This window comes from Aotus nancymaae, unplaced genomic scaffold, assembly GCF_030222135.1.
Source record: "Aotus nancymaae isolate 86718 unplaced genomic scaffold, 86718_ANA_hifiasm-v0.15.2.pri h1tg000033l, whole genome shotgun sequence".
NCBI classification, from domain to species: Eukaryota; Metazoa; Chordata; class Mammalia; order Primates; family Aotidae; genus Aotus; species Aotus nancymaae.
Window position 1 is genome coordinate 49,062,697 of NW_026988447.1, and position 14,382 is coordinate 49,077,078.

The following is a 14,382-nucleotide window of genomic DNA, read 5'->3' on the forward strand; positions in this document are numbered from 1 at the left end:
TTTCTCCTAATCTTATCCCTTCCCACTCTCTCCACCCCCTGCTATGCCTCCCCTAGCCAATAGACCCCAGTGTGTGATGTTCCCCTTCTAATGTTCATGTGTTCTCATTGTTCAACACCCACTTATGAGTGAGAACATGGGGTGTTTGGTTTTCTGTTTTTGTGTCAGTTTGCTGAGAATGATGGTTTCGAGGTTCATCCATGTCCCTGCTAAGGACATGAACTCATTGTTTTTATGGCTGGATAGTATTCCGTGGTGTATATGTGCCAAATTTTCTTTTTCCAGTCTATCTTTGATGGGCCTTTGGGTTGTTCCCAAGTCTTTGCTATTGTAAACAGTGTTGCAATGAACATATGGGCGCATGTGTCTTTATAATAGAACAATTTATAATCCTTTGGGCATATACCCAGTAATGGGATTGCTGGATCAAATTGTATTTCTATTTCTAGATCCTTGAGGAATTGCCACACTGTCTTCCAGAATAGTTGAACTAATTTACACTTCGACCAACGTTAAAGCATTCCTATTTCTCCACATCCTCTCCAGCATCTGTTGTCTCCAGATTTTTAATGATCACCATTCTAACTTGTATGAGATGAAATCTCAATGTGGCTTTGATTTGCATTTCTCTAATGACCAGAGGTGATGAGCATTTTTTCATATGTTTGTTGGCTGCATAAATATCTTCTTTTGAAAAGTGTCTGTTCATATCTTTTTCCCACTTCTTGATGGGATTGGTTTTTTTTCTTGTAAATTTGTTTAAATTCTTTGTAGATTCTGGATATTAGCCCTTTGTCAGATGGGTAGCTTGCAAAATTTTTTTCCCATTCTGTTGGTTGCTGGTTCACTCTAATAAGCATTTCTTTTGCTGTGCAGAAGTTCTTAAGTTTAATTAGATCCCATTTGTCCATTTTGGCTTTTGCTACAATTGCTTTTGGTGTTTTAGTCATGAAGTCCTTGCCTATGCCTATGTCCTGAATGTTATTGTCTAGGTTTCTTCTAGAATTTTTATGGTGTTAGGTCTTATGTTTAAATCTTTAACCATATTTAGTTAATTTTTATATATGTATAAGGAAGGGGTCCAGTTTCAGCTTTCTGCCCGTGGCTAGCCAGTTTTCCCAACAACATTTGTTAAGTAGGGAGTCCTTTCCCCATTGCTTGCTTTTGTCAGGTTTGTCAAAGATCAGATGGTTGTAGATGTGTGGCATTAATTCTGAGCCTCTGTTCTGTTCCATTGGTCTGTATCTCTGTTTTGGTACTAGTACTATGCTGTTTTGATTACTGTAGCCTTGTAGTATAGTTTGAAGTCAGGAAGCGTGATGCCTCCAGCTTCGTGTCTTTTGCTTAGGATTGTCTTGGCCATGTGGGCTCTTTTTTGGCTCCATATGAAGTTTAAGATGGATTTTTCCAGTTCTGTAGAGAAGGTCAATCATAATTTGATGGGGATAGCATTGAATCTATAAATTACTTTGGGCAGAATGGCCATTTTCATGATATTTATTCTTCCTAATCATGAGCATGGAATGATTTTCCATCTGTTTGTGTCCTCTCTTATTTTCTTGAGCAGCAGTTTGTAGTTCTCCTTGAAGAAGTCCTTTGTTAGTTGTATTCCTAGGTATTTTATTCTCTTTGTAGTAATTGTGAATGGGAGTTTGCTCATGATGTGGCTCTCTGTCTGTTATTGGTATATAGAAATACTTGTAATATTTTCACATTGATTTTGTATCCTGAGACTTTGCTGAAGTTGTTTATCATCTTAAGGAGATTTTGGGCTGAGACGATGGGGTCTTCTAAATATACAATCATGTTTTCCACAAATAGAGACAATTTGACTTCCTTTTTTCCTATTTGAATACACTTTATTCTTTTTCTTGCCTGATTCCTCTGGCTAGAACTTCAGTACTATGTTTAATCGGAATGGTGAGAGAGGCCCCAGTCAAATGTCTCAGTAGAATCCTTTTCTCAGAGAATGTTAGATGAAGGAGCTGAAAATATGCCAAAATGACTGAAATATTTTACATTTCCTGATACACTTTTACAATGGAAGCAATTTCATCATGTACTGTATTCTTAACTAACAGGGATTTATTAAGTATGAAAAGCATCAGGAATTTCATAGAAAGCAAAATGTCTCCATATTTTAGCGATGACTTCTTGAAATATTTAGAAATATTGACCTCTAGTCTTTATGGGTAGAACCTATCTTTGAAGAATTTTATGAAGACTAGCAAATTGAATACATTTTATATTTTATCTTTAAATATAAATGTCAAGAAGGAATACATTTTTTATTTGAAAATATGTGAATACTCATTAAATGACGTTCAATGACATACAGAGATAGCATGCTAGGAGTGGGTACAATAGAAACATTCTGAGAGCATTATTTTATTGTTAAAGATGCTTTGAAAAACTTGGTGAGAAAAAACAATGTATTCAAACTACTTTATTAATTAATTCCAGTCTATATTGAAACTATTTATTTTCATTTACACCATGCTATCTATTTTATTGAAAGACTTTTATGTGTAAATGAAAAGTCTTCCAAAGATTTCATGATTACAATGCTACATGTTCAGCTTGCTATTTAGGGCAATGACAGAAAGTCACATAAATTCCTTTTCTAATACAACATTTAGTTTTTAAATTATTCCTTAACTTAGATGGGTTTTCGTCTAATAAATGGCTATATCACTTTGGACATGACAATTATACAGATAAATCATCACAGCATACTTTATAGAAATGCCTTATCATATTAGAAGGTTAGAAAAAAGCATACATATATTTTCAAAAAATATGCACAAGAACACTAAAAAGCTGGGAGAAGAAGAGAAGCCATAAATGAGACTGAGATAGAGTGAACAGTTAGACAAAGTGAAGCCATGTGAAGAAATGGATCAAAAAGGCAGGAGTGCTGCATTTGGCTCAAACAACTTGTGAACTGAAAATTGCCTATTGGATTTTCTAAAGTAGAGGTTATCATTGCCCTTGGAAAAAAGGAAGTTTTTATAAAATGATGAAGTAAACTGTGTGCCGGGGACATGGGAAGACTGGAATGTGAGGCAGAGTGTATAAACGACTCACTCACAAAGTTTTGCTATCTAGTGTAGCCAAAAAATGGACAGTAATTAACAGAAGATTATCAGGAGAAACTTACATGTTTGCATGAAAATGGTGGGGTGACAGAGAAGAGACAGAAAATTTGGTATTATAGACAAGAGAATAGAGGATTTTCAAAGTAATGTGTTTAGGTAGACAAGAAAGGATTGGCTCTCCTTCACAAGAAGAGATATTTTATCGCCAGAGCACGGAAATTTCATCTAAGATCAAAGGCAGAGGTAGTATTTGCCTATTTTGGTAATATGATAGTTGTGATTATGAGAGTCTGCAAGATGTTATGGATTCAACATTCTTAGTGAAGTGGGAAGTGAAGACGGTAGTGGCAGTGCTAGAGCAGTTGATGTGGTTTGAGGAGAGAGAAGAAAGTATAAAATAACCACATAAGAGGGTGGTATGGTTTGTGGACTGGCAAGTTCCTGTATGTATGCCGCACAGTTTAAGGGGTCCATTTAATGTTTGTAGGCAGGGGTTTAAGACAGAATTCTTTAGAGTGGCTTCATGTTTTATTCCTACTGCATTCTGCTATTAATTAAAGGATATAGACATAGAATATGGACTCTAGCAGTGGTAGTATTTACCAAAATAACTCCACAGATATATAACTTACAGTACTTGGTAACTATTGTTTAGATATTGGGCCTGAGGAAAAGAATGGGATCAAATGCATAACCAATATTAGTAGCTTTGCCTGCATGTGAATCAATTCACAATACTAAGAACAGAAAGGGCCAGGGTTGAGAAAACACAAAAAATAAAGTTATGCAATTTAGAGATTTGCTTATTTTACCTCTGGGTAGATGTGCTTAAGCTCTATGGTCTGGGGTTCTGGAAAGCAGAGAGCACTGGAGATGTAAGTTAGGGAATAATCAGCATATAGAAAATAATTAATCCAGTAAAAAGAATCATATGTTAGAAGAAGTCCATCAATAATTTCAAGAAAAGAAGACATATAGTTAAGCATAGCAGACCACAAACATTTATGAAACGAGAAGATGATGAGGAGCTGGCAAAGGACCTTAAAAAGAGAACCAAAGAGTGAGAAATAAAATTCTGAAGACACAGGAAGTGATTGGTTCAAAAATTTAGAATGTGATAGGGAAGAACCTGCATCAATGAATGATGCAACGTGTCTCAAAGTGAAGAGAAGATTCTGGGTCATTAGCACATTTGAACCTTACCCAAAGTGGGTATTTTTAATTGCAGGGGACCATTATTTAGGAGGCATATTAGCATCCAAATGCTATTATGAAAATACATTAAATAAAAATTCAGACGTCTAGAACTTTGTTAGTAATTCAGTATCAATAATTTTACTTTCTGAGTTATACTTTTTTTTAAAGTGTAAGTGGATTTAACTTGATAATTGTAATAACTTATGTTTCATTAAAAACAAGAATACCATGTAACCTTGAACACAAATGTGGGACAGTGATTAAAATTTTACTGTAATGAATGATATTAAATAATTTTCCATCAATAATTTGAGATTATGGGCTAAATCCATATTTAGTTTGTGAAATTAAGATACTATCATTTAAAAACAGATTTCTGGTATTTCCAACGGAAATAATAAAATTTATTGCCAAATTCTGAACTCCTTCGAGGTAGAGTATAATAAATAGCCATTCAATTTCAAGCATCTACAAGTTTTTCAAAAAGTTATAACTATCATTGGTGACATTTTTCAAAGAAGCATACAATTAGTCTCCTCTCAGTTTTGATTTTTAATTAATTTTAAATCCAAATTCAGCTTTAAAATGAAAAGTAAAGTTTCTGAAATACTCCTTTTGAGAAACCTCAGAAATATCTCATTTATTTTGCTTATTATTTTCTCATGTCAGCAATAGTAAAGATAAATTCTTTGACATAGTTCACAGTTCCAAAGGAAATGACAGAAAAGCCATTGTATTTATAGGTTAAATAAATTAAAATTTGGTTGTCTTTTCTAATAGGCAGGTTTCAACTGCTATTTGTATATTATGATGAAGTGCTTTACCTCTCTAGCTCTCTGGGGTTACAGTCACTTATGTTTTTAAAGACAGAGTCATGCAATGAATGATGTCTAGGTGAAAACTATAAAATAATGTATATATTTCATATACTTTTCTGCCAAATTAAATATTTGAGAGACAAATTAGTAGGAATTATGAGTTGCTGTACATATTTCTACAAAAACATCTCTACCTCCACCTCACAAACACTTTTTTGAAACATCCTGATAAACGTGAGGAATAAGTCGTATCTCATTATTTTAATTTTCATAAGAGTATCTAACCACATGTGCTCTATCCATTCAGATATATTTGTAAATATGAATTATCTAGTCCTAACCTTTTTTTCTGTCAGTTTTTCTATGAGTTGTCTAAAATTCTATAAATGTAAGTGCTCTTATTTGTATATCACAGACAAGTAATCGGTCTTCTGGTTAGCATATTGAATAGACCATATCCAAAGATACATGGATGAGGAAGGTTAGATATTCCTGCGCAGTGATACATTTCTTAAGTATATTAAAATATAAAGTACATATCAAACATTTAAATATTGTTCCACTAAAAGTTGAGTTAGGTTTATATATGATGAACAAGATTTTACAATCAAACAAGCTGATTTGCAGCAGAGCTCTGCTGACTTCATAGATGGCAAAAATTTTGTTTTGACACAGTTTTAGTAGAGTTTGTTTTGTCAACTTTTTTTTATTCATTTGTTTGACTTGTGGGAATGGGTGAAAGAATGAGACTGAATATAGGATGAGTGGATATTATTACAAATTATCTTCATCCATCTTTGTGCTTTGCTTTGTTTTGTGGTGAACTCTTTTGGAAATTAGTATTAAATTTAAGAAATTACGAATCTTTTAGTTTTTTATGTTATAGTTCTAAGTGATTCATACTGTTAGATTTTATTTTTATGCAATTTAACTAAAATTTTATTTAATTACCCAAAAGTTTTAAAAATATATTTCTAAATTATTCCCTTTCTTTATTGAAGTAGGCAAGTAAAAATATTTATCTTTAGGACCAATTCAGAGTTGGGTAAAAGTTTTGGGTTTTTAATTCAGCATCCCTTTTGAGAATGAAGAAAACAATCAGTGTCTTCTGGTAGTTTGTCATCATAAGATAAGGTCTAGATTCCTGATTCAGCCAGATAAAAGGATATTCTGGGTTAATGTCTTGGTCAAATGTGGGTTCAAGCATGTGGAAGTTATTATCTGCCAACTATTTATATTGAACTGATGATACTCACTCACCAGCAGTGAGGGTCTTTACTGTCCATTGCAATGCCTGTATACATTTTAAAAAGTAAAAATTCTTGCTTCTAACCTATGATATTTCCTCTATACAGAAATAACTCTTTGACGAGTTCATGTCCTTTATAGGGACATGGATGAATCTGAAAACCATCATGCTCAGCAAACTGACACAAGAATAGAAAACCAAACACAGAATGTTTTCACTCATAGGCTGGTGATGAACAATGAGAACACATGGGCACAGAAAGAGGAATATCTCACACTACGGTAGATTAAGAGATGAGGGGGTCAGGGGAGGGGAGGGACAGTGGGTGGCAGAGGTGGGTGACAGGGGTGGGGGTGGGTGGGTTGGGAAGGGATAACACCGGGAGAAATGCCTGATGTAGGCGACGGTCGGGCAGAGACAGCAAACCACCAGGGCATATTTGCACCTATGCAACAGCACTGCAGGATGAGCACATGAACAAAAAAAAAAAAAGAAAAAAGTTTTGAATATGTATTCAAATAAAACTAACATTTTATATAGATAAAAAAAGAAATAACTCTTTGGGAAACATCATCTACACTTCTAGAGCTTATATGTTTCCAACAAGTAATTCTATTCCTTGTTTTTCCACTTCTGCTTCAGTTTGATACTTAAATACATCTAGTAACTTTGCCTAAAGCAAATTGAAGACTTTCTTTACTTTTGCACACATTATTAGAGACTCAAATATCTTATCCATAGCAAATCATATTTTATTTCACTGAATATAGTATTTAATTTGCTCTTTTTGAAAAATGTTCCACTCTTTCATTAACTTATTAGATTTCTAGTCAATTTAATTAGATTCACTGCAAGCAAATTTATTTAAAAGGTATTGTATGCCAAAATATAAAGTCATACATTTGTAAAGATAAAATATGAACGGCATTATTTTCAGGTAATGTACTTCAGTAATCATAGATTTTGTTTCTCTAGCTTTTGGCATCCACAGAGAACTTAATTAAAATTCATATGCCCATAGGTTACTAATTTTATAAAGATTGACATCAGATGCAAAGCAATGAAACCTACCAGGTCCTATCAGTAAAAGGTATAGTGTTTCTTGTAATCCTTCAATAGACAATTTAGTATGATTTTGATATTTAAAAAAGAAGACTTCACATCAATTACCTTTATTTTCTTGATATTTTTTTCCATTAGAATGTCATAATTTATAACTATAAACAATGAGAATGTTGGCCTTATTTTAATGTCAGCAAATAAATATGGATCCAGAAATTACAGAGAAATTTCTCATGGAAGACTACTTTTTTTTTTTTTTTTGGAAGACTACTTTTAACAACACATTTAGAAGCTAAATTAGCAAACTTATTACTCACATAAGTTGAAATACTGCATTTTTTTATCTTGAGAGGCAATGGTAAATGAATTGTTATTGTACTATTTTCTTAAATTAGGCTCTGCAATGTATTTCTGTATCAGTTGAGGCATTTGAAAGTGTTTGTTAAAATAAACACCACACATCATCAATTTCCCTTCTTCATGGATTAAAACATTTCCGAACCATATCTAAATTGTTAGTACATGAGCTATTTAATACCATGATCACTACTGAAGGAATTATCCTCAATCACAAAAATACCATATTTTGGCTACAAAGTGCTAGGTTGAGAGTATTCAAATCCCGACTACATTCCTGACATACAATAGTTGAGCAAGCCACATGCAACCACAAAAATATATGACATTGGCCAGGTGTGGTGGCTCATGCCTGTAATCCCAGCAGTTTGGGAGGCCAAGGCAGGTGGATCATGACATCAGGAATTCGAGACCAGCCTGACCAACATGGTGAAACCCTGTCTCTACTAAAAATACAAAAATTAACTGGGGGTGGTGGCGCATGCCTGTTATCCCAGCTACTCAGAAGGCTCAGGCAGGAGAATCACTTGAACCTGGGAGGTGGAGGTTGTGGTGAGACCAGATCATGCCACTGCACTCCAGCCTGGGTGACAGAGCAAGACTCCATCTCAAAAATATATACACATATACATATACACATATATGTGTGTGTGTATATATATATATATATAAAATCATTAACAATGTCATTATAACATGTAGTGCACAAAGTAGTGTATTATTCTCTAACTTCTGGTAGTTCTCATCTTTTCTCTCAAAAATTGGAGAGTTATCAATCTTTTTAAATAAAATGGCATCAGGATCTTTATATTCACTGTTTAATACTAATTCAAAACCGGGAGGCTAAACTTTGACTAACTATTGTTCCCTGAAGAAAGGACTATTTCATCATACTGGTGCATGCTTTGTTCTCTGCAAATAGTGTTCCCGCATCTCTTTAAAAATCTACATAATGACAGGAGTCATTGCTTTTCTATCATGGAAAACCCATACATCTGGTTCAATATGTATGTGCTACTGCTTATCTACATTGTATGATATCTTAGTCTGTCGTGTGCTGCTTTTATAGAATGCCATGTGCCGGGTAGTTTAGATAGAATAGAAATTTATTTCTCATAATTCTGGAGGTTGGAAAGTCAAGGATAACGATGTCAACATTTGGCAAGGATCGTCTTGCTGTGTCATCGAATGGCAGAAGACATCTATGATGGAAAGCACAGAGAGGGTGAAAGAGAGAAAAAAGGGGCTGAACTGAACCTTTTATAAAAAAAACACTTCTGTAATAATAGCATTAATGTATTCATAATGGCAGAACTTTTATGGTGTAATCATCTCTTAAAGGTACCACTCCTTAATGCTGCTAAAATGGCAATTACATTTCAATATGTGTTTGGAAGGGAACAAGCATTCGAACCATAGCATTCTGACCCTGACCACCAAAACTTCTCACATACAAAATACATTTAGTTCTTTCCAATATCCACAAAAGTTTTTATTCATTCTAGGATCAAGTCCAAATTCCAAAGTGTCATCTAAATCAGAGATGAGTGAGATTCAAGTCATGATTAATCCTGTGGCAAATTTGTCTTCAGCTCTGAGACTGTGAAACTAGGAAAGTTAAATGCTTCTAAATACAATGGTGGCATAAGATGAACATTTCCATTCCAAAAGGAAGAAATAGACAAGAAAAGAGGGGTATCTGCTCCCAAGAATCTTCAAAACCTAATAGGGAGAACAACATTGAATCTTAGGTCTCCAACTCCATACCTCACCTTCTGGATATTTTGAGCTAGGGGTTAGGCCCTCAAGGTTTTGAGCCTTCTGCAAAACACGACTTAGCAGGGCTTACCCTATGCAGCAGTTCTCATTGGTTGAAGTCCTGTGCCTCCAGCTCTCAGACTGGAGCTGCACACTGGTGTCCATAGAGTCCTGAGTTCTCAGCAACACCCACACATTCCCTGCGGTGGTTCTGCCCTTGTGGCAGATATTTGCCTGGGCCCACAGGCTATCCAAAACACTCTTTAAAATCTAGGTGGAGGATACCCTGATCCTACAGCTTACAAACTCTGTGTACCTGCATAATTAGCACCAAATGGACTCCCCCAAGGCTTACTGCTTGTGCCCTGTGTTGCTGCTGCACAGGATGCACCTGGGCCTGCCTAAGTCATGGGCTGCTTCTTACCACTCTTACCATGGGAATTCAATTTCAACATGAGTTTGGGAGGAGTCAAGCATTCAAACCATAACATATGACACTGCTGTTATGTGTCATCCAAAAATATCAGCGGATAGAGATTAATGACAACTCACTGTTTTGCCTAAATTGGGAAGTTATTTGGCTTCAGCATTCTAACTAGATCTCTACATTTTTCAGCAACAATGTGAAGTTATATTTATTGTGGCAAATATTTATTGTATCTTGAAAAGATTGCCCTCACAATATTTCTTATTACACATACACATACTAAGACTGTCATTCTTATCAAGAAGTGTTTCCTATGTTCACTCAATTTGAATATAGGTGGGTTTGTTATTACTGCAGAGTGAATTTTAGGTCATTTACACTTAAAGGCTACATTGTATTCCTGTTCTCTAATAGTCAATTTTCAAATTATAAGAACATTTCCCATTTCCAATGCTTTGTTCTTACTGTATTATTTTTGCAAATAATTTTCTATTGTGGCAAAATATGTACAACGTAACTTTTGCCATTTTAATCATCTATAAATATACAACTCAGTGTCACTAATTGCATTCACAGTGATCTACAACCATTACCTTCATTTCTAAAACTTTTTCATCACCCAAAACAGAAACTCTGTAACCATTAAATAGTAATTCCCATTCCCATCTACTGTATTATTTTAACAATTCATTTATTTACTGTAATTGCGATCTTAATTTCATCTTCAAAATTATCTGATTACCCATTATGTAATCTTATCAATATTCACTAAATATTAACGGAACTGTAAGGAAGTTCTTTCTCATTAATATTTTCTGAATGCCATTCTCTGAAGGTCAGTTCTATTAATGTCATTGAGAAATTAGTAACAGAGAACCTATTGGAAAAATTAGTAAGAGAAATTTTCTTGTTTAAATGAGACAAACAACATTAATTTTAAAAACTTGTTTTAAATAAGACCAATTAATCACACTCTATATATTTGCAAATATATTCAGAAACTATAACACTTAAAATTAATTATGTTCTAGTAATTGTTTCAGTGGTTTCCAAAAGCATACAAAGATTAAATATTTTCTTCTAATTAACAGTCTTCATTGGTCAGAAAATAAATAACAATTTTGGGGGGGCAGCTCTACTTTACAGAAACATTTTCTAATAATATAAACTAAATGAAGCATTCGGAAATATATGTTGCCATAACAAAATTTCCTGATTTTATGAGAATAAAATTTTATCTAAAACTATCGGGTCAAAATTTTTCTGGAATGGCAGTTAATCATTCAAGTTCAACGTAATTACTAATGCTTTTTATCTTTTTAAAATTAATTTTATAGAATTTGTTCATTCATTTACAATAAGTAGTCATAAGACCTCAAATGTATGTAAAAATAATATATATATTATTCAGCTCTGAGCCTGTGAAACTAGGAAAGTTATATGCTTCCATATACAACATATATATATATATTTATGTTTTTCCTATTTGAGATGCAACTAACTTCTTTACCAAACCTGCTCAGACAGTGACAAGCATTCCACTTGAACTCATAATCAGAGTATAGACTACTTGCTTCAAATATTATAAAATACCCATATCATATTTTGCATCAAGTATAATATTGATTGGATAAATTTTAGAATCATTGATATTTTTGTTTTATTTTCCTAGCATCCTAGCAGAGGAGATTCTGCAAGTGAGTAGATTACCTCTATTATCTTAGTACATAGTAACATATGCTATATAATCACTAGAGTTTTTATGTACTTTTTATAGAATTATAGGAATAGGATTTTAGTTTTTATTTAGGTAGTTCATAACCTAGTACATTGACAATTATATTTATATCCATTTTTGTAAACTCATTAATTATCTCTTCTTCTAAAATAAAAAAAAAATGTTGGCAAAATCTCTTGCTGGAAGCGTCACTCTGTCTTCTATTTTCTCCTGAGATTTTGATATTTCTCATTTTATAGTGTCTTTTTTTCCTATATACCTCTTCAAGATTGGTTTTCTCTGCAACATCACTTTGCTATTATCTTTTGTTTTATGTACTTTACCCATAGGCAAAATCTCATCCTTCTGAAAGGTAATGGCTCTCACAAATGAACACATATGCATGGGTATGTGCATGCACACACACACGCACATACACACACCATATGTCCCCAGAGTTGTTGCTTCAGATAACCATATGAGCATAGCTCAGAATTTGTGCAAGCACCTAAAATATCTCATATTTAAACTTTCTTAAGAATTGATGCTCATCATACTCCTCCTTTGCTAAAAAACAAAAAAACAAAAAAAAACAAAAAACTGATGTTGCCTATATATAAACATCTCAGTTGGTAACCTCAAAACATAGCTGCAAATAATTTTTTAAAATTTTCCACCTTACTCTTCTGTGTACCGTGGACTTTGGTTAAACACAAGCATTAAATGTCTGCATATTCTGATTAGAGTTTTGAAATATTACTTAGCTCTTGTTGTCCACATTCTTGTTTTCAAATTTGAATTTCTACAATATTTTTGTACTTTTTTTGTAACACTAATGATACAGTATCTTTCAATAGTGCACTTGGCTTTCACTCTAGTACATCTTCTTGTGCGTGGGCTATTTCTTATTTTCTATCTTCTATTATTCTTTATACCTGTTATAGTTATTGCATCATTGGTAGGATTTCTATTTTTTACGAATCTCACTACTATTTGGGTTATATTTACCTATTATAATATTTTTTAATCTAAAAATTATTACCCTACATTGCCTTTATTTTTCTTTGAGACAGTGTCTCACTCTGTTGCTCAGGCTGGAGTGCAGTGGCACTATCTCAGCTGTCCTGCCTCAGCCTCCTGAGTAGCTGGGACTACAGGCACCCACCATCATCTCCGGCTAATTTTTGTATTTTTAATAGAGACGGAATTTCACCATGTTGGTCAGGCTGGTCTGGAACTCTTGACCTTGTGATCTGCCCTTATCAGTTTTCCAAAGTACTGAGATTACAGGAGTGAGTCACCATGCCTGGCTTTACATTGCCTTTTAAATGGAGCTTTCCCCCATTTAAATTTTCATATTATTATACACTAGCATATATTTGTCTATTTGCTCACTGATCCTAGTCCCCACTCTCTTTACTATTTTTGTGTCCACTCAAATACCTGTTTTATGCATGTCGAAACTCAGCTGTCTACCAACTGATAACATTTTATTTATTATTTTATCATTCAGTAATTTTTGAACTTGCATGCTAGAATCCAATCTGTTGGTTGATAAAATAAATTCATCAGTTCAAGAAATGAATATTGCTGGGGAAGTTCAATGTCATTATGAGGAACACAAAAGTAGAACTAACTTTATAACACCAAAGTCATCATTTGCATCCTTAAAGCTGGCATCTCTCTGATGTCTCAACAGATACAATCCTATTGTCATAGCCACGGCAGCTTAAATTTCCCAGCCTATACTATCATGCCTGGAAGGGGAGATAGAATCTGTACCTTCAATTACAATCAAATATATTTAGCTTCACTCAAATTAGATTAACTTAGTTCACATACATTTACCTTTCAGTCACTTTCCGTGGTTAAGTGTATTCAATACATTTTATTGCATTAAGGAAATGAAAGTTGGGTAAAGAAATATGAAAGAGCATGTCCATCCTACTCAAATGAAAAATGTGAAAATAGTGAAAGGAGTGTTTTCCCTTGAAAACTGCCAGGATATTTTTTTTTTCTGCATTGCATTTTTTATTTATTTTATTTATTTTATTTTTTACTTTAGGCTCTAGGGTACATGTGCAGAGCATGCAGGATTGTTGCATAGGTACATACATGGCAAGGTGGTTTGCTGCCTTCATCCCCCCATCACCATCCCCACTCCCTGCTGCCCCTCCACTAGTGCCCCCTAACTGACTGCAGTGTGTGATGCTCTCCTCCCTGTGTCCATGTATTCTAGTTGTTCAACACCTGCCTATGAGTGAGAACATGCTGTGTTTTGTTTGGTTTTCTGTTCTTGTGTCAGTTTGCTGAGAATGATGGTTTCCAGATTCATCTATGTCCCTATGAAGGACACAAAGTCATTGTTTTTTATGACTGCATAGTATTCCATGATGTATATGTGGCACACTTTCTTTATCCAGTCTATCGTTGATGGACATTTGGGTTGGTTCCAGGTCTTTGCTATTGCAAACAGTGCCACAATGAACATACATGTGCATGTGTCTTTATAATAGAACAATTTATAATTATTTGTGTATTTATCCAGTAATGGGATTGCTAGGTCAAATGGCATTTCTGTTTCTAGGTCCTTGAGGAATCGCCACACTGTCTTCCACAACGTTTGCACTAATTTGTACTCTCACCAACAGGTTTTATTTTCAGAAGAAAGTAGAAAGGTACACAACTACTCTAGCAAA